The sequence below is a fragment of the Eumetopias jubatus genome, unplaced genomic scaffold (assembly GCF_037043125.1).
Source record: "Eumetopias jubatus isolate StellerSeaLion01/CBP00866 unplaced genomic scaffold, mEumJub1_p1.0 scaffold_2, whole genome shotgun sequence".
In the NCBI taxonomy this organism is placed as follows: Eukaryota; Metazoa; Chordata; class Mammalia; order Carnivora; family Otariidae; genus Eumetopias; species Eumetopias jubatus.
The window spans coordinates 137,123,698-137,144,485 of NW_028274808.1; the positions used below are offsets into that span (position 1 = coordinate 137,123,698).

At 37.8% G+C, this 20,788-nt stretch overlaps 1 pseudogene; it reads left to right on the forward strand.

The window, feature by feature from the left end:
• Positions 1-15,260: 15,260 nt before the first annotated feature.
• LOC148164901 (small ribosomal subunit protein bS16m pseudogene) lies at positions 15,261-15,888 on the forward strand (annotated as a pseudogene).
• Positions 15,889-20,788: the final 4,900 nt, after the last annotated feature.

Below are 20,788 nucleotides of genomic sequence, written 5' to 3' on the forward strand. Positions count from 1 at the left end.
AAATTCAATTGTATAACACACCATTATTTTATGAACTGCTAAGAAGGAAAATATGCTGTCAGTTATGATGGTATAATGCCATTGGTTATATGACACATCTCTACATCAGAGATGTTAAAATATGAAAAAAAATTTTAAATCAAAACTGAACTAATCACTTGGAGAGTTCTCTTCAAGGCTTCTAGCTCCCCTGTTCTTCCCTAGGTAAAACAAAAGGGTTTTCTTATCCATGGGGAAAGTTACATAAGACTGTGCTTCATTAATCTTAATGCAATTTCATAGAATTCTAAATCTGAAAGGCACCCTTAGTGATAATCTGGATTGTTGCATGTTAGCAGGTCAAGAATCCAAGAACCAGGGAGATGATGTGGCTTGTCCCAGATAACATATGAAAATGAAGATAAAAAGAAGTTAAAAACAAATAAACAAAAAGATCTAGGTTGTCAGGTTGAAAGAAGAAATAAATAGTAGCATGTAGAAAATCAAGGTTGGAACCAAAGCCTTGGTCTATTTAGTCTGTCTCCTCAGTTTGTAATATGGAATCAGTCAAAACAAGATCATGAAAAGGGGGACCATCATTGCCTTGTACGTTTTGGATCCAGTATCTCCATTCTGTGAAGAAAGAGAAATTGTTGCCAGACCTTGCTTCTCTCAAATATCTTTTTCGTCATAATATTTTTCCCTCCCCAAGAACTCACAAGCTACCTTACCTTGGTTTCAATCCAATTCTTTGTTTTTGTTGGACTATCAGGATCTTTCACTATCAATTTGTTTATTTATTATTTATATCCTACCATTCTCCATAAAGAGTAGTTGGGTCAGCCTTTCTATCTAGTTAACATCATCCATCGTACCACCCTCATTCTCACTGATTCTTGACAAAGTCCCAACCTACCATGTATGTAAATCCACCTGCTATCATCCACATGTGGTCTGAGGCTTCCCACTTCCATTGCTTTACAAATGCTCCTCATGCCAATTCCTATTCATCTTTTCTTTTAAGTCCAGTTATCTTTCTTTTAAGTCCTCTCTTTTTATTATTAATAAAACATCCTTTTATTAATGGTGTTTTGTGGTCCCTGTATACTTGAAACATATTCTATATTCCTTTCATTTGACTCAGCAGTGTACTTGAAAGATGCTTCCTAACTGATCTCAACTTTGTACATATTGTGTTACTCTAAGGGTACCACTTTTGCACTGCCTGTAACTTTGAGGATGATGCCTAATCTGAAACGTTCTTTGATGCATATGGCCCCTGTCTTCAGAGCTAACCACTTAGTGGGAAGGAATATTCAAGTACATGCATACACATTCCACACTGAAACATAGGAAGGAGCACATGAACAAAACAGCAAAGCTCTATCATGTTTACTCATAGGAGGCTAGTTCATCACCCAATGAACAGCCAAAGGTACAGAGTATTTGACTAAATTAGAGACTGACCTACCATCCCAACATTCACTATCTGCATCTTAACACATAACCCATACTTAACTGTTTCTAGTTCCTCAAGGTTGCTTTGTCATACCTCTGTGCCTTTATTTGTATACCTTCCAGCCTAGAGCATCCTTAGCACTTTTTCCACCTGGATTGCACCTGTCCTATCTGAAATCTCTCAAAAGAAATGCTTTCTTACCACTGCTCTGTCCATGTTCCCCTTCACTGTGCATGCATGGAGCCCTGAGCAACTATGGCCTATCATAGCCCTTGTCATAGTATCCTAACTGTCTGCTCACAGGTTTCCTTTCTCAACGTGCCTGAGAGGTACCTGAGTTAAGGTGCCAAAGATCCTCTTGGAAATTGTGGCAATTACAGTGGTGCTGGCAACTATAATTTGTGGTCAATCTATATTGCCCCCCCCCCCAAAAAAGAAAAAAAATAAATAAATTTGAGAAAAATACTGTATCCACCACTGGATGGAATAACTCTTTCTGGAGCTAGTGAGCAAACAGAACCACAGTTAATCCCCCTAGATATTAGAAGTTATTCTTAGAGTCAGGTTGCTCTTTCAAGTTTATCTTCGGTGTGGAATGAGTCATATAAGCTTGTTAGCAATATCGTAGAAAAAAATATCATCTAAAATGTTAGAGCCAGTTGGACTTCTGTTGCGATGACTCATCAGACAGCCTTAGAAATGTTTCTTTCTTTAATGCTAAAGCAGTTTCATCATTGCCATGACACTGTCTAGGTTGGATAACACATGTTATATCAGTTTGCTAATTTTCTCTTGAATTATGGTTTACTTAAAAAATGAGTTTTATATATATTAGCTTTAATACAGTTCTATTAATTCATTTCACTTCACCTTATTCTTTACTATTGCTAGTGCCCCATTGGCAATATTTTCAGAGCCAGAGAAAGGATCCTCCTTAAGGAAGGAGAATTCAGTTGAAGTCTATTTTCAAGTAACCAATGATAAACCTGAATATCAATTTGCATCCTGGAATTCAAAATCTGAGAGGTATTCCTTTTACCTTAAAGAAGAACATCTCTGGACAGACCAAAACTCACATTAGAGTTTCCAACTTTCCTGTCTTGCTAGGGTCAGCAGAGTTCCTTGTATGTGAAGTCCTTGGTAAAGCTCTCTGGTGATTTCTTTTGGCAATGGAATGAACTCTGTAGTCATATTCCAGTATCTGTGGAATGCCACATGCATTTTAAGGATGATGCAGAGGGCATCTGAGTTACACACAGCTTGATTTAACTTCTTCTGCCATTTGCTACATGGATGATGTAGAGCAGTTTACTCTACCTCTGTGCCTGTTATCTGTGAAATGAGATTTGAAACACCTGCCTCATAGAGTTGTTCTGAAACATGTATGTAGAAGAGTATATGTAAAGACTCATATGTGTTAATGTCAGGTACATATTAAATCTTAAATATGTTTATTTTTAATAATATTATCTCTTCTTGGGGCACCTGGGTGGCTCAGGCGGTTAAGCATCTACCCTTGGCTCAGGTCATGATCCCAGAGTCTTGGGATCGAGTCCCATGTTGGGCTCCCTCCTCAGTGGGGTCTGTTTCTCTGCCCCTCCCCTGGCTGGTGCTTTCTCTCTCTCTCTTGCTTGCTCACTCTCTCTCTCTCTCAAATAAATAATAAGATCTTTAAAAAATAATAATATCACCTCTAGGCTATTTTATAAAATTGTTACCTCATTAAATAGTTTTTCATTCATATCTCACATTATTTAAATTTCAAAAACACGGTCAATAGCCCTGGGGCTTTGGCACCACCATTGACATTGTAGATTTAGAGTTTCTTTCTTTTTTTTAAATTATTTTTGTATTATTATGTTCAATTAGCCAGCATATAGTACATCATTAGTTTTTGATGTAGTGTTCAATGATTCATTAATTATGTAGAATTTCTTAGGTAACTTGTTTTACTTTTTATCACTCAGGATTTATTGCTGGCTTACCCTGTGCCAGGCACAAGTATTATAACAAAGCTGAGTCCCTGATAGATCCAGAGTACCATTATTGGTATTCGACAGAGTTCTTTGTAAGTGAAGTCCTTGGTAAAGCTCTCTGGTGATTTCTTTTGGCTGAATCAATTATTTTGGAAAATTTTATTGATCTAGGCAGAGCCTGAGTTGGGGAGACAGCATTATAAAATGACTCATAAATTCAAAGAACAGCTTCAAAATTATTTTGTTCATGATATGTAGGAAGACAGATCTTGATAATCAGCAGAAAACAAGAGAGACTTATTCCAAAATATATAGACATGCCTACTTAGGCCATGAGGGATTACCTCAAGATTCTGCTTATAGATTCAGGTTGTGGGAAAGATTTTGTAGGCAGCAAATCCATTTAAATGAATACCACATTTTGGAAAGTTGTCCACAATTCGTTTTAAGTAAAAAGACAATTTTAAAATACAGAAAATCTAGATATATAAACATTAAAATGTGGACAGGGAGTGGTGGGATTGCAGGTGGATTTCTTTATTTGTGCATCTTTCTAATGTTTAATGAATACGCATATATATCTTATAAGATAAAAGTCACATAAAAAAGAAAGTGAATGCTGTTCAAAATTTGATCTGAATAAAGTTCAAGGATTTCTATGGCAGTTCATATCACCTGGTTACGAGTCATCTTAGTACTGATATAACAGTGAAAGGAGAGGTGGATTATGTTTAAAGTATCCAAACTGAGAGATCCCTAGAAACTGCAGTGCTTGCAGGAATACTCAGCAATGTCCAGGAGTACAGCATTTATTTCCTATTCATATGGGCAAGAGCATCTTCCACAAAATATTTTAAGTTACTTTTGCCAGGATCATTGAGACCAATATGCATCCAACAATATTTCAGTAAAAACAGTTGTTATATGTCTCTGGATGGCTCAGTTGGTTAAGCATCTGACTCTTGGTTTCGGCCTAGGTCATGATCTCAGGGTCCTGGGATCGAGCCCCGCATTGGGCTCTGTGCTCAGCAAGGAGTCTGCTGGAGATTCTCTCTCTCTCTCTCTCCATCTGCTCCTTCCCCTGCTCTCTCTCTCTCTCTAAAATAAATAAATAAAATCTTAAAAAAAACAGTTGTCATAAAGTGTGTTATTTGTTAAAATTATAATTCTATCATAAAAAAAGAAGAGTCTGCAGGCCATTGCAAGAGAGTGACACAGAAACCTCTTGGTAAAGAACTGGTTTATCCTACTAGTAATAAGCTTGCAGAGCTTATTAAGAAGAACTAAAAAACAAATAGAATTTTACCAAAAAACTTTTATGTTCATAAAAATGGCCATATGGAGCAGAAACTTTCAAAGAAAGTAAGCTTGTCTTGCCTTCCAAAGTTAAAATCTTAGTAATTAGAATTCAAAAAACAATACAGAGAATCGCTGTATAACTGCTTACCACAAAAGAACAAAGCATGCCAAGTGTTAGACCACAAAATATCACAGAACTCAACTTCTTTCTAAACCAGGAAGGACAGAGGCAGTCAAAAAATAAAGAATGCTTTGTGTTGTAAATTTTGGTTTAGATTTACAGAATCAGGATTAAAAGAGTCTTTAGTAAAAAGAAGCCAAGCCATCTTGAAGGTGAACCCTTTTGGCAAGAAGCCATTAGACATTGAACTTTCAGTTACATGTCAGTTAAAGTAGAGCTCCAAGTCAGAGAAAGAAAAGCCAGAGGCAGCTACCTTGAAAGAGACATCCAATAATGCGACACTTACTAGTGAGTGAGTCTCACCCTCTTTTCGATTAAAAGCTGTTGTTGGTTGAGGGCAAGGGGATCTAAGGGAGAGGAAAGATACTGGGTGTGCCAGAGAAGTATGGTACGATATTGGTTTGTTCATTTTTGCGTGGATGTTTCTTTCAGATATGAATCTCTCACGATTGAAGAAGTAAAGTGTAGGTTAATTGTATAATTCTTCATTCTAATAATGTTTTGTGATTAGCATCTACCTTTTCCTGCCACTCTAAACACAGCTTGTCTTGAATGACAAATTATATGTGCTGTGGGACATTGATCTTTCTTCATTATTAATTCTTATTTATCCAGAATTCCATGGATAAAGAGACCCTTCCAGTAGGCAGTTCAAGCAGAGACAGGTAGTAATATTTCTAGTCTTCCATTTGTAGATTTTTCAGGAGGGGGAACATAGGGGAAATCTCAAATTGCTAAACACATATTTAGTTAAATGACAGGTGATTTCTATTATTGTAGCTTACCCATTCTAAGAGAGTTAGGAGAGCAAAGTGAGACTGTATCAGGATTATCACATATTACATAACTTTGTAAATAATTTATTAGAGAAGGCATGGTAGGAACTACATTGTGGTACTCTATGTAGGTGTCTAGTCAATCTGTGCTTATAATACCAGTAACTTCAAGTATAATAGAAAGTATCATTTCTCTGCATATATCTATTTTTTTTTTTTTGCAATTCCACAAACAGAACTTGTATGGGTGCAAATTATTTCCCAAATAGTTTTAAACTGAGTACTATCCCACTTCCTGCCCAGAAACATGGTAATTTGATGATAAAATCTGGCCTTTATAAAAAGAAAGGAATGTTAACATATATAAAAATTAAAAATATATATATAAAAGAAATATTAACATGTGTTATCAATGTTGCTAAATATGTAGGTGTGTTATCAATGTTGCTAAATATGTAGGTGTGTGATTTTTGTTTCAAGGATAGATTCTGGATTATTCATTTGAAGAAATATTTATTGAGCATCTCTTAGCAGGTAGTAGGGAATTCTGATCTCCAGACATTTACAGTTTAGTGGAGGAAACAGATAAGAGACAATAAGAATTCATGTGATAAATGTGAACTTTAGGCCGAAGGACAATGTGCTATAATAAATTTAGTAATTTATTGACTCATTTTTCTGAAACATATAGGGTTCCACTAGACTTAGGACTAGCTAGATCTAGGGGCTCAAACAATATTATCAGGACCAGGGTCTCTTTCTCTCCTTCCATCTCTCAGCTTTGCCTTCTTTGTGATAGTGTCATTCGTGGGCAGCAGACTGGCTCCAACAGCTCCAAGCTTACTCCCACAAAAACAGAAACCCCATCCCATTAGTTTCTGCAAAGTTTCCAGTGCTGGCTCTAATCAACCCTTCCTAAGTCACATGTCCACTTCCGATGCAAGCAGTATGGTCCTGTGATACACCACTCTCATTACCCTGTGGTCATATGGACTGAGTTAGCTATGGGTGAATATCCAAGGAAAAAATCAGGGTGCTACTAGCAGAAGAAACAAGAGATGTCCACCATATACGATCACTGATCTTATTAAATAGTATGAGATTTAATGACTCTCTGCTGTATCAATTCCTATGTTATATCAAATATATCTCTTCTATACTTGAATATAATCTATAAGAAGAGCTTGAGACTGGGCTATTCAAGACAAACATGCAGAATCACTTACTCAAACTGAAAGAGCTATGCAGCATTCACATATACCACTGAGAAGCCTGAGGTGTGAGGTGGAAAGGTGGGAAACAAGAGACTGCTTTGGAAATGAGGTGGAATAAAGAGAAGGAAAGGAAAACAATGTAAAAATAGAAGAAATTTTTCTATGGTGGACTCAGTATACTCCTAAATCCTTCAATCTGCTGATATTTAGGAGCAACCTCTATGAGTGGTTTTAGAAATTTGTCCTACTAGCCCAGAGAGAAATAGTATAGATCAAATGAACTACAATGACTTCCAAGTAATTTTAAAATCCCAAACTAAAAGAAATGTTTTTAAACGCTTTAATTTTTTTATCTCAGATAAACTGAACAAAAGCAAGAAACAAAAAAATTTAAAAACTTGAACTCAACCCTTTGTTTTCAGAGAAGGATATTTGTTTGATTTTTCCAAAATATTGCTTGAATGATGCTTTAACATGGCAGGTCAGCTACATAAGCAGGAAATTTATCAGTAATTTATCAGTAAACACATAACTGTGTTTTTCCACAGGACCAAGATGTTCCAATGGCTTCCCAGTAAATGTGTTTACTTCATTAAAGATCTATTTTCATAAGCCAGAGGTCATTACTAGTCATGGCTGCCATGAATATGTCATAAATAAAGCAAAAACTAAGCACATTAAACAATTACCACAGCAGAAATCCAGGCTTACAAATAGTTGTGTATTAAAAAATTAAGCCAAGGTCCTTATCCTCATTAATTAATATGTTCTCAAATCTTTCCAACTTAGAGAATGCCTAATGTTATCTTAAAAAGTACTTGTTCCCCACTCTGTACCTCACAGAACTTTGTGTCTATTATTATAGCATGTATCATGTTACATTTTTATAAAACTTGTATCTGCCTTTTTGTGGAAAAGGATTTATGACAGTTGTCATTTGCTTCTTTACATGTCTGCCTTTATACCTGGACCATGAGCTCCTTAAGGACAGGAATTAAATCTATCTTTTTATCCCCATAAACTGTGCTTGGTGCCTACAGATATTTACTCAGATAAATGCTGAGTAAAATAAAGAATGGATAAATGTTTTAATGGACTCTTCCATTTAAATGAATTCCTGAACTCCTGTTTATTATCATCTTAATTAGTTTTCATGTTTTAATTGCTTCAAAGTTCAAGACTGCGTACGTTAACCAGTTCCCAGGTATGTACCTGCTTATAAAATTAGATTATGACTTATGCCTAGAGTGGGCAATGACATATTAGTCCTGGGCCAGGTCCCCTGCTGGAGTGCAGGCATGATTGGCAGTGTCTGGTTAACTCACGAGACAGCCCCCCCAGTTGCTTTTTTGTGTTGAGTGAAGAAGAGACTACGGTGAAAACACTCTAACTATGTTTACTGCTGGGATTAGACGCATGTGGGTATGTTTGGCAAATTCTTGAGTCTGCTCCAAAGCAGATTTTCAGGTTAGGGGACTGTGATTTCTTCTGGAAGAGAATGAATTTTAAAGGAAAATAGCCAAGCATGATAGGCCAAGCCAATGGCACATCCTTCCTTACTTTGGACAGAATGAGAATTCTGTGCCCAAGCAGGTGTGTTGCTTGGATTGTCTCCTCTGCCCACCATTAGACCCAGGGAAGGCAGAAGGATGATAAACCAAAGCTGGAAAAACTCTCAATAAACTCTCTAACATTTTAGGTTCTGTTTTATAGTACTCCGGGATCCTTCAAATAAAGTGTAACACCAAGTAGGGCGGCCATTCTGCCTCTGCCCCTTCCTCATCAGCACTTTATCATGTTCCTCTACATAGTCTTCAGGGAAGAAGTTTAATCTCCTATCTTCGTGTTTTCACAGAGGAAGGAACCTTGTTCTCCTCCTCTCAGGACTGTGGTCTTCGAAAGTAAACTTTCTAGTTTCTCTCCCAGCCCCACATCTGCTTCCCCACAAAGGAGGAACAGGAGCTCATTTCGGAGAGGATGTCCCTGTGTTGAAAGTGACTGTTCCTGCATAGATCTCTTGCTCTGCAGGACCCACATAGGAGCAGTCAGGTTCTCTGGCTTGCTTTGTTTCTTTTCTTTTTTTTATGTTATGTTAATCACCATACATCACATCATTAGTTTTTGATGTAGTGTTCCATGATTCATTGTTTGCGTATAACACCCAGTGCTCCATGCAGACCGTGCCCTCTTTAATACCCATCACCAGGCTAACCCATCCCCCCACCCCCCTCCCCTCTAGAACCCTCAGTTTGCTTCTCAGAGTCCACAGTCTCTCATGGTTCGTCTCCCCCTCCGATTTCCCCCCTTGCTTTGTTTCTGTACGAGAAAGCACAAAGGGAGAGCATCAACCTCTTACCCTTCCCTCTCTATTCTCCAGTCAACCAGTAACAGGGTGGATGAGGCAGGCCTGTGATCTTCCAAGCATTGCCTAGGTGCTGAGTTTGCTCTAAAAGATCCATTTCTCCTTCACCTTCCCAACCCACCCCAGGTTCCAGATGGCCCCAAGGTCTGCATTTGGGTGGGGATGGGATGAAACACTTTGGTTTTAGATCCAAACTGCATTCTCCAATCCAAAATTTACCAAAGTTTGCAAGACACATTGGGCACTTGCCCAGTTCACTCATAATCTGGTTCATTAATAAATGCAATTAATAGAATTATTTCAGATAATTTTTTGTGCATTTCTGAGTTTGGAATATGAGTGAAAACTAAGCCTGCAAACTAGAAATGAAGGCTTATTCTTTAAAAAATGTTTTCAAACCCAATGTCATTATCCAAAGCGGGTTCTCTGTATCCTCAAGAAATTCTCTTTCTTGCCACCTCAAAACCACATTGCAGATCGAAACTGTTTGTTCTCAAAGTGAATTTCTTTCAGTTAAGTTATTATTTCAAAAGATAATGCCAGATCTGCATACAGTTTACACTTGAAAGCCGTTCTAACAAGTAGATGCTACTTAATGCATTTTTTAAATTTGACTTTTGACTCACCATCTAAATATACACATGCATACACAGATTTTTATTTTGCTATAAAATGCATCTTTTCAGCTATAAATATTATGGTTATAATTTTAGACATTTCCTTTTTGCTCATAAGCAATTACTTATTCTCTTCCAGATAGTGGCAATATTTATTTCCTATTTTCAATGAAATGAAAGCTAAAATAATTCTGAAATCTCAGAAACATTTTTATTTTCATACACTTTTTATTTATAATAAATCCTTTTATTTATTTATGATATTCATATGGTTTCTATTCTTTTTCCTCTGAAGAATAATGTTTATATCAGTTACTTTCTGTCTCCTAGATCAGTATCAGAGTTTGAGGTTTTTTAAACATCAAATTCACATCTAAATTGAGTTTGATAAACTTTCATGTCATTAATCTATTCCATGTATTTAAGGGTTTAGTTACAAAATGACATGCGTTCTCAATATTCTAAACAATTAGGCAGTCTTTAGGATGTTTTTCCAGCTGTGCTGACAAATTGACCAGTAGGTATTTTTTTTTCTGCAATCCTGCCCCAGTAGCTTTATCTCAAAGTTAATAATAATGTTCTGATCATGGAAAGGTAGTTTGGTGTGGTGGAGGAAAGGAGTGGACTTTTGAGAAAATGAGACCTGGGCTCAAACTACTTACTAGCTGTGTGATGTTGAGTAAGTTACTGCACCCCTCGGGAGCTCAGGTTCTGCATATGTGGAATAGGAATCGTGCACACTGATGGGCAGATTCAACAAGACCATGTTTGTGAGTACTTGTCACATGGTAGGCACTGAAAAATGCCAGTGTTATTATCTAATAACATACTTCTCCCTGGAAGGTGGGCTATTTCTATGGATTTAATATACCATTCATCTTTTTAATAGCTATAAAGCCATGGGACTTTGGGGCTATAAGTTACCTTAGAGATCAGTTAATTAATGGAATTTCACAGATAAGGAAACCAGGGCACGGGAAAGTTAAATGGTGTAGAGTCCTTTTTTATGTTTTGTATAATAAAGAAATTGGAGGCAGAATCATTACTTGCTCGCGTTTCCATCTGAAAATGGTAGGCAAAACCAACCCTCAGAAAAGTGGCAACAGGTCCAAGCGAAACTTCCTAACAGTTTATGGTTCATACCTCGAGTAAGATGAACCCAACCTATTTTGAGAGAGGGATTTCTTCACTTTACTAGTATGAAGCATCTGAATGCTTTGTAAAATCCTGAAAATTATGAACTGAATGAATATAACCAGCTGTCTAATATCTAAAGAAGTAGACATTCACTGTGATTGATAATTCTACATCCCAAAGATATTTCAGATGCACTTAAGATATTTTCATCTGAGACTATTACTTTCACTATCAACTGGAACCTGGGAAGTAAGGAACTCTATGCCCTAATTTCCATGAACTTACATATAGAGAGGGCTTCATATTCCTCAACAGAACAAAAGGGTTGGATTAGGGGAGGACTTCTCATGTTGCAATCTTTTACATTACCACATCACAATTTTTACTGTATACATATCTGTAATGTTATTTACTTTTTCAAATGGCTTCACTTTTTAAAAAATTTAACCTCGTCCTAAATGATAGTATCTACCACATTTGCTTTACTGATATCAGTTTTCTAATATAAAGATCATGTCATGGCTATTAAAATGAAAGATGTCTAAATACCACCTAAAATCGTCTCTGGCTTCCTACAGCCTGGCAGAATCTCAGTCTTACTCCCGCTCATCCCCAAGGCTGGTCAGAATAAAGTACGACTTGCAATGACAAAGCCCTTTGTATTCTCAAGTGTTTAGTCCCTGGGATGAGAAAGCCACCATCCTGGATCTATGTGCCATTTTCGGGGGTGAGGGTTTGTGGTAGCATACATGTACTTTTGGATAAGCACTTAAAGAACACAAAGCCAAATCCAATAAAATGTCCTGTTTATAATATTGTTTAAAGGATCTAATTACCACCATGAGAAAGTGTATTTTCAGATTACTTCCAATAGCGTCAAATTAAGTCCAAATCTTTCGTATCAATTTGTACTTATCCAAGGAGACTTCATCTAAAAACTAACATTCTTTAATAATGTTCCTAAAAGACTATGGAAATTTTAACAGTCCCCCAAACAACATTCTTTCAAAAATAAAATATTTGAATAGGAACAAGTGGGAGAAAGCACATCAAAAAATTAGCCCTCATTAGTGAAAAATATATATTTTGGAAAAAATCTTGGAGAGTAAAAGAAAATCCCAGCCCCACATAAACGTTCTCTAGTAAACCTCTTGATTCAGCTGGTTCATTTTCATAAAATTCCTTCTGTTCACCAAGAACTTAAAATTGCATTCCACCATTTCTCTCAAATATAACAGGTCTATTTTCTTGTTGTTTTTACTAAATGCATAAATAATCATGGTTATTTTCTATTAGATAGATGATACATAAATGCATGGATGTAGCTAAATATATGTACCCACATATACAGATATATGTATATGTATATCTATATAATTAACACATACTTAGAACGCTTTATTTGGGAGGACTTTAGGGTTCATCGAGCCTAGCATCACCCAAACTGTGTTCTACAATTTCCATGCAATGTTAAATGGGTGTTCCCAGTATTTTATAAAAAGAAATCCACAATTAAATAACTCTGGTAAACATTGGATCTAACAAAACTTAACTTATAACACTACATACATTTTGAATTTCCAAGAAGAGCATATAGCAATGCTTCTGAAACTTTAATGCATATAAAATTGCATATTGAGTAGGTCTGGGATGGGATCTGAGATTCTACATTTCTAGCAAGCTCCCAGGTGATGCTGATGCTCCTGGTCCAAGGGCCAGACTTTGAATAGCAAGGGTATAAGGTTTCCTAAAACTTATTTTACTAGTGAAACTAGTAAATACTAGTGCCTTCCTTACACATAATTGGGTTTTTGAGATTTTTGGTTGGTTGGCTGGCTTGTTTGTTGGTGTTTGTTGGTTTTCAAAATAAACCTCAGTGTTTTATAATTTTTGAAACTATTAATATAACTGAATCCTCTCACTTTATAGGATGGTGAATGTCATTTTTAAAAATCACCCTAAACTTACCTAATTGACTTTTACCTTTTCAGTGGCTTTGCCTTGATTCACTCAAATTGTACTTGGGAAAACTTCAAGTCCTATACCATTGTGGGAAGGGATGAAGGAAATAAAAAGACATGTCTTTCGAATTCTCTTTCAATGTGCAATGAAGAATGTGCACTTTACAATTATAATAAAAAATGTACTTGACTCCTATAGCCAGATTAAAACTTTACTAGCAAACATTGTTTGGATTTATATTATTGACATTTTTTGGTCAGCTATTGAACACTTAATCATGGGATCATAGAGCAAATCACCCAAGTGCTCTAGGTAGCCAGTGGGTCAGCCACCCAACCTTCTTCCATCTACTCATCCACCCACTACCATTCACCTCTCTATCCACGTAACTATACACTCCTCCACTCACATATCCAGTCTCCACCCACCCATTCAATCATACAACCCCACGTGTCCACCTGCCTACAAAGCCACCCACCCATTCATCCACACACTCATCCCTTTACATTAATTTGTTCGACAGTATTTTTGTGACATGGTTTCTTTGCAAACAGAGTAAAAGCAAAATGAATCTGCGAGTTTAGTGTAGGTAAAAGAGTAAATTACATGTTATTTTACAGTCTCCTAATATACTTCCTTATGCACTAAACTCTCAATCTGTAAATAAAAGTCCTTTCAATGGTATATTTTGAACAGTGGCTGGGATGGTGTTCCTGTAGGGAGAGAAACAGGCTGCCAGTGAGCTGAGATCTGAGTTGTCTAAGATACTCGCTTAACCTGACATTCCTAATCCTTCATTCCATTAAGGATTCATTCAGTCCTTTCCTGCCACATTTCCTGCCATTCCCCTTTATACTACTCTCTAGCCAGCTAAACTAAGTTACTTGAAATTGCTCAATTGGGAAATTGAAATTGCCCAAACCATGCCTGTAATTGAACTTTTCCCTCCATCTGGACTGCACTTCCTGTCCATCCTGTATGTCTAGTTCACGGTCTAGTACATCTCAAAAGTTTCCCCAAATCTGCTCTCCCTGGTTTGTCATCCACACTTCTCCTGTGGTAGCCACCATTTTTGACCTTGTATTCTAGTTATTTTGCGTATGCTGATCTCACCTATTAGGCACAAAACTCCCTAGAAAATGAGGTCTGTGCCTGATTTTCTTTGCGACCTTCATAGACTCTCAAACAGGGCCACTCAGTAAATTCCTTCATTTCTGGAATGAATGAAATCCAGCTAAACCTCTGATTGAATGAATACTTTGAGTGTGCTGATTTCATGAGTAACTAAAGAGTTTGAAGCTAAGAAATATCTCAGTTTTATATAAAATTTTTAGTTTTATATAAAGTTTTAGTTAACTATATTGGTGGATTATTATTGCTGAATCTTTTGTAAAGTACTTTGCCATGTCCTTGCCTGAGGATGCTAGTATGTTTCAAAGTGACATTCTAGGGGCGCCTCGTGTCTCAGTTGATTAAGCATCTGCCTTCAGCTCAGGTCATGGTCCCAGGGTTCTGGGATCGAGCCCTGCATCAGGCTCCCTACTTGGCCGGGAGTTGCTTCTCCCTCTGCCTCTTTCCTCTGCTTGTGCTCTCTCAAATAAATGAATAAAATCTTTAAAAAGAAAAAGTGATGTTATAGTCTTGATTGAATTAAAGTATTGACCTTCTGGAGCATAAGCTATGAAAATTATACATCCTTACTTCCTGATGTATTAATTCTTACACTATTTTCCCCTCTAAAAGTTTCCTTCTATTAACAGTCAATTCAATGTCAAACTTGTAAAGAATCCCATAGAGTTATAGTTTGGGACTTATTATCCAGTGACAATTTCTACTGCTACCTTTGGCTTTCAGGACACATTGGGGATGCAAAGTCATGATAGCTTTTGTTGTTGCTATTCGTTCTTTTACAGTGTCTCAATCACTATATGAATTCTCAATAATTATTATATGAAAGAGAGAGAGAAGAAAAAAATAACTCAGCTGATAGCTCAAAATAATACCCTACAGATTTGTCCTAAGGCTGGAGACAAGAGTGCATTTGTGTTAAAATCCTTATTTTCTTAAAAATGCGTTTCTCTTAGATGTAGCCCAACAATTCCAGGTGCTAGTTTTGGTATCTTTGCTAATTTGTGTAATTGTATTGCGGTAGACCTACATTATATCTTTGGTGTTTTTTCCCCTTTATCATCAAAATCTTCTAACTTTAAAATGATTAATAAATGGTTGAACACTACATCAAAAACTAATGATGTACTATATACTGGCTAACTGAACATAACAAAAAAATGACAATGTATGCTAGGGCTTGGGTCGTGGAGAGGTGAGGCCCACCGTCTAGCAGTGTGGACTTCTCCGCATCCATCTGCCTGGCTGCCCAGGCTACCCAAGGCCACAGAGCTGGTCTGTGTGGCTGGCCAGGTGCCCCAAGGCTCCCCGACCCACCACACGCCCCAGGTCAGGCTGGCCGCACTGCGGTCCAGCTCCCCTCTGCACCGCAAGGCCTGACACGGAGGCCACTTAGCCATCCGCCTTGCCCTGATTGGCTGTGCCATCCGGCCTTTTGCCACATTGGGGCTGCTCACAACAGTTGTCCCAGGGATGGCTGTTTTGTGGAGCGGCTGGGCTCTTATGATCCGCCGGGCAACCATCATGGAGAGAAAATCAATGCTCTCCACCTGGCGGCTCTGGGGCACACTTCTCTAAGCATGTGGAGAAGCTTCTGGGTCTTTCTGGCTTTTTCCCTGTGCATCCCATGATGATCACAAACGCTGAGAGACCCTAAAGGAAACAGGAGCGTGAAGTCCTCTTAGCATCTCAGAAAACAGATCCAGAGGCTCCAGAAAGAAAAACAAGCTCATTTCAGGGAGCAGAGCACTGGGGAAAAGGTCAAAGTTCTCTTAAAGCACTTGTGCAGAGCTCTTAGTTTTATCAGATTTGGAAGTCAATAAGTGGAGTTTTCTAAGTAAAAATAAATAAATAAAATGACAATTTTGAAAATTAGCTAATATACGTATTTTTACTCTGAACAGTGACAGGAACATATGAAAAGGGTTGCATCAGCATTGATTCAGTTATTTATGTAAATTTACCTGACCTTGGCTGACGCTCAGTGGACCTGGCAAGCTCTGTGGGACAGAGCTGCTTCCACAATTGTCCGGGATCCCCTGCCTCCCTTACTCAATGACCAGACTTCGTCAGCCCTGTCAACTGAACGGGCTCGTTACATTCAGAAGACCTCGTTTTATTCTGGTGACCGTGAACGGTCATATTTAACACATATATCAAATGTTGCCGTGAGCCACAGGTCTTCTTTCACATGTCCCCCGGCCAGGATGACTCTTGGCTGTTTGCCACTACCATGCGTCCATTTGCCTTTGGGTCCGGGCTGCGGCCTTGGGCTATCTGACCACCAAGAATGGAGTTAGTGTGGTTTAGGCACCTGGGGTTATTGGCCTTTCATTAAAGAGGAAGAAAAGAAAAAAGGACAAGAAAATCATGTCAGCCCAGCGGTTTTTCTTCTCTCTGAGCTTTGAATAGTTTAGCAGACCAACGTTTGGACATACTTTTTTTTTCCCTTATTTATTTATTTATTTATTTATTTATTTATTTATTTATTTATTTCCCAAAAGTCCCAAAGGGCACATTTTCTTCAGTACTTACAAATGGGTCCTCTGGCACTTACTGGAAGTCCCATGTGGCCTGCCTGTCTTTGAAAGCCTCTCTTGACGTTGGCCTCCTCTACGGAAAAGCCATCTCCCACTCCCCTACTTCATTGTCAGCTGCCCCAGAGAGAGTGCCACGGAGAAGGGGCCCCCAAGGGCCACTCCCCGACCTGCCCTGTAACAGCTTCCCTTTGTTGGATGTGTTTGCTTAGTCAACAGCCCTGCCCCTCAGTCTTCCCCACCAAGCCTTTGCCCTGGGAAGCCTTGGAGGCAAGAGGGACCAGGGGAACTGTCAGTCCTTTCTCCTTCAGAGACCTGGAGACAGGCATTTCATCATTTCTAGCATGGTCTCCTTCAGAAGGGGTAAATTCCAAATGACTAAATTTCCAGTGAATTTGGAACGCAGACTGTTTGATTTGGGGACTGTGTGTACTTATACTGAGGAAGTGAGGTTGTGTATACAAACTACTGTCTGGCTACTGAGTGAGCACTTAACATTTTTTTCTTAATAATTAAATCTCCAAAGACAGGAAACTGTAGGCAGCTTCTCTTCTACCCATGCATAAAGCACTTTTCTCCTTTACAGCCAAAGCAATGAACTGTGCTGTCTATAAGGGGGTGAGGGATTTTGGCAGCCATTCAGAAGTCTTTTTTGATGGGGCGTCCATCAAATAGCAAGTTTGTGAAGAACTGCTTAGAAATGCTTGGTCTTATTTCTCTGAAGATTAGAGCAGGATAGGGAGGGAACGGGAATCCAGAGTTACACATGATTCTTTTCTTTGCAGCTGGAGAAACTGAGGCAACGAAAAGAAGAACATTATGCAGGGTCACAGAGGGGAACGTGCAATTTTGAGAAAATGATCTTCATTTACTCTGTCATTGCCACACAGCTGGTTAAAAGCTAATCTTATTTTTAGATAAGCAGAGTTGTCTGGGGTATTATTGGCCGCTCCATCATAGGGAAAGGTGGTGTGTTTTAGGAATAAAGCTAGTTACCAGACCTCTATCAAATACAATATTTTTTTAAAAATAGATGTATTTCCTTATAAAACTGCTTTTAACAAGTTCGCTTTTTATTGTTGAATGCCAGCAAAAAATTAATGTGACACAAATTGAGGAATATATTCAAGTCATGAAACATAATAAAACCCATCCCCCACCTTAAGAACTAGAATACTGGGGCGCCTGGGTGGCTCAGTTGGTTAAGCGACTGCCTCTGGCTCAGGTCATGATCCCAGGGTCCTGGGATCAAGCCCCACATCGGGCTCCCTGCTCAGCAGGGAGTCTGCTTCTCCCTCTGACACTCCCCCCTCTTATGCTCTCGCTCTGTCTCATTCTTTCTCTCTCAAATAAATAAATAAAATTTTAAAAAACTAGAATATTAACACTGTAGAAACTTCTTTTCTGCTCTCCTCCAATCTTCTCCACTTCCCCCCAGCCCACCCTCCACCCAGAGGTAACCATGCTTTTGGATTTTAGGTTTGGCTGCTCTGTGGCTTTATTTTAATACTTTTATCACATAAGCATATATCATTAGACAATATAGTATTAAGTTTGTTTTTGAGTTTTACAGAAATAGTATCATATTGTATGCAGTTTCTCTGCATCTTAGTTTTTCATACCAATATCATGTTTCTAAGGTTGATCTATATTGTTGCTTAAAGCTGTTGTTTACTCCTTTTCATTGCTGTATTAATATTCATTATGGGACTATATAAAAATTTAGTCACTCTTGACTGTGGATTTTTGGGTTTATGAGTAAAGGATTAACAATCTGCACTGGGGTGAGGTAGTTGTCCAAAAATCTCTCCAGGTCAGTGGTTTTCACTATTTTTCTTTGTACTCTTATCAACAACAAATATTTTATATTGCACCCCAGTATACATACACATATAAATAATTGAAACAAAGTTTAATGAAATAATGCTATTTTTACCGTGTTTGGTATACTCTAATATTTCTCATCCAGTCCATTTTATTTCATTCTTATTTTGTAACATAAAATGCTTAACTTTTTTATTTTCACCAAATTGTTTTCATCATCCTTGGTGTTGCAGATCACAATTTGAAAAACACTGCTCTAAGTCTTTCAGTGAAGAATGAATTAGGAGGTCAAAAAGTATAGCATGCTTATATTTAATTGTATGAATTTGATTGGGGTCAAGAAAAACAGTGTAGGAAAATCCCTATAATGCACAGTGTTCTTTATTATGATCACTATGATTATGAGATCTTGTTGCTCATATCTCCCTTAGTGAGCCTTAAAGAAAAAGTTCCACAAACTTAAACACTTTTAGAAGTCTTTTTTATCTAAACCAAATTTTGAAATAGTTCAGCACAATATGTATCAGAGGTTTTAATAGGATAATTTTTCATATCACTTTAGGAAATTTAATTTTGTCATGAGACAAGGCAAAACACTTTTTCCGTTCTTTTGCATAGGAGATAATAATAGGTGGATTTCCAGATTAGGAGTCAAAACGCTAAGTCTTACACTTGGGCATCTCCCCTGTGGGTTTCCATCTCTAAGCAGTAGGCAAGAGATAGCGATACCATGAGGTCTACACCTGTCTTTATCTACTGCATAAAGACACTAGGAAAAATTCTCTAGTTTAGCCTCCTGAGGAGAACCTTGGAGAAAAGTCTCTTCCATCTATCCCCAAATGCAAAGCAGCCTTAACAGTTCCTATCAGAGATGATGGGGAGTTATTCTTTTCTATCCCAGTTACAAACATCTTCAAACTTCAAGGGACAAAGTTCCTTTCTTGTCACAAGAGAATTCTGGAATGCTGAGTAGATCTGTGTGCCAGGTATCCTCACCCCAAAAGGACAGAGTTAGAACAGATTCTGTTGCCACTTTCCCCTTTATGCCTCTCACACCCAGTGTGGGGAATGGGTTAAGGAGTTTGGGGTCCTCAGTGAGGTACCCATGATTTTAGAATGTTCTATCTGTCTCTACACTCTCTCTCTTCCTTGGGAATGGAATTATTCTATATTAGAAGAACTACTAATGTGCTCTCCAAGTAAAGCAGGAAATATTTTTTGGAAGGACTAAAAACATATTTTTATAATTATGATAACATTGGGTTATTCTTGGATCATAAATTAGTCTCTTCCTTCTTAACCTTCCTTTCTCTTTTTTCAGAGAGAGCCAAAAAGTTAGAAATATTTCAATTTCAAATTCTTTAAGCAGATTTTTTAATGATCTTTCTTCCTTTCTATGTGGTTTTATTAAGGTGTCCTGATTAGCATTCACAATAGTGTCTATTCCCTTTTTCCCTTTATGTTTCGTTTGTAAGGCATTGGCTGTTTTACAATTTTTATTTAAGAAGTTGTTTATATAAGAGACAATTTACATTTGGAAAAAGTTCTTAGTGATAAAGAGTGAGCGCTCTGGAGCCAGACTTCTTGAGTCCAAGGCCCAGCTCTTCTACCTACTAGTTTTGTGAACTTGGCAAGTTACTTAAACACTTGCGCCTCAGTTTCCTCATCGGTAATATAGAAATAATATCTTTTTCAAGGTTTTTTTGTAGGATTAAACAAGTTAATACATACAAATGCAGAGACCAGTTTCATACGTAAAGCAAAGGCTCAATCCATTTTATTCTTACAACTATCATCATTACTGTATTATTAGACAGCTGTTATATTATATGACAACCCATAAGCTCCCTCTTTTTTTTAAATTTTATTTTATTATGTTATGTTAGTCACCATACATTACATCATTAGTTTTTGATGTAGTGTTCCATGATTCATTGTTTGCGTATAACACCCAGTGCTCCATGCAATACGTGCCCTCCTTAATACTCATCACTGGGCTAACCCATCCCCCCACCCCCCTCCCCTCTAAAACCCTCAGTTTGTTTCTCAGAGTCCATAGTCTCTCATGGTTCGTCTCCCCTTCCGATCCCCCCTCCTTCCTTCTCTTCCTACTATCTTCTTTTTTTTTTTAACATATAATGTATTATTTGTTTCAGAAGTACAGGTCTGTGATTCATCAGTCTTACACAATTCACAGCACTCACTATAGCACATACCCTCCCCAATGTCCATCACGCAGGCACCCCATCCCTCCCACCCCCCTCCACTCCAGCAACCGTCAGTTTGTTTCCTGAGATTAAGAGTCTCTTATGGTTTGTCTCCCTCTCTGGTTTCATC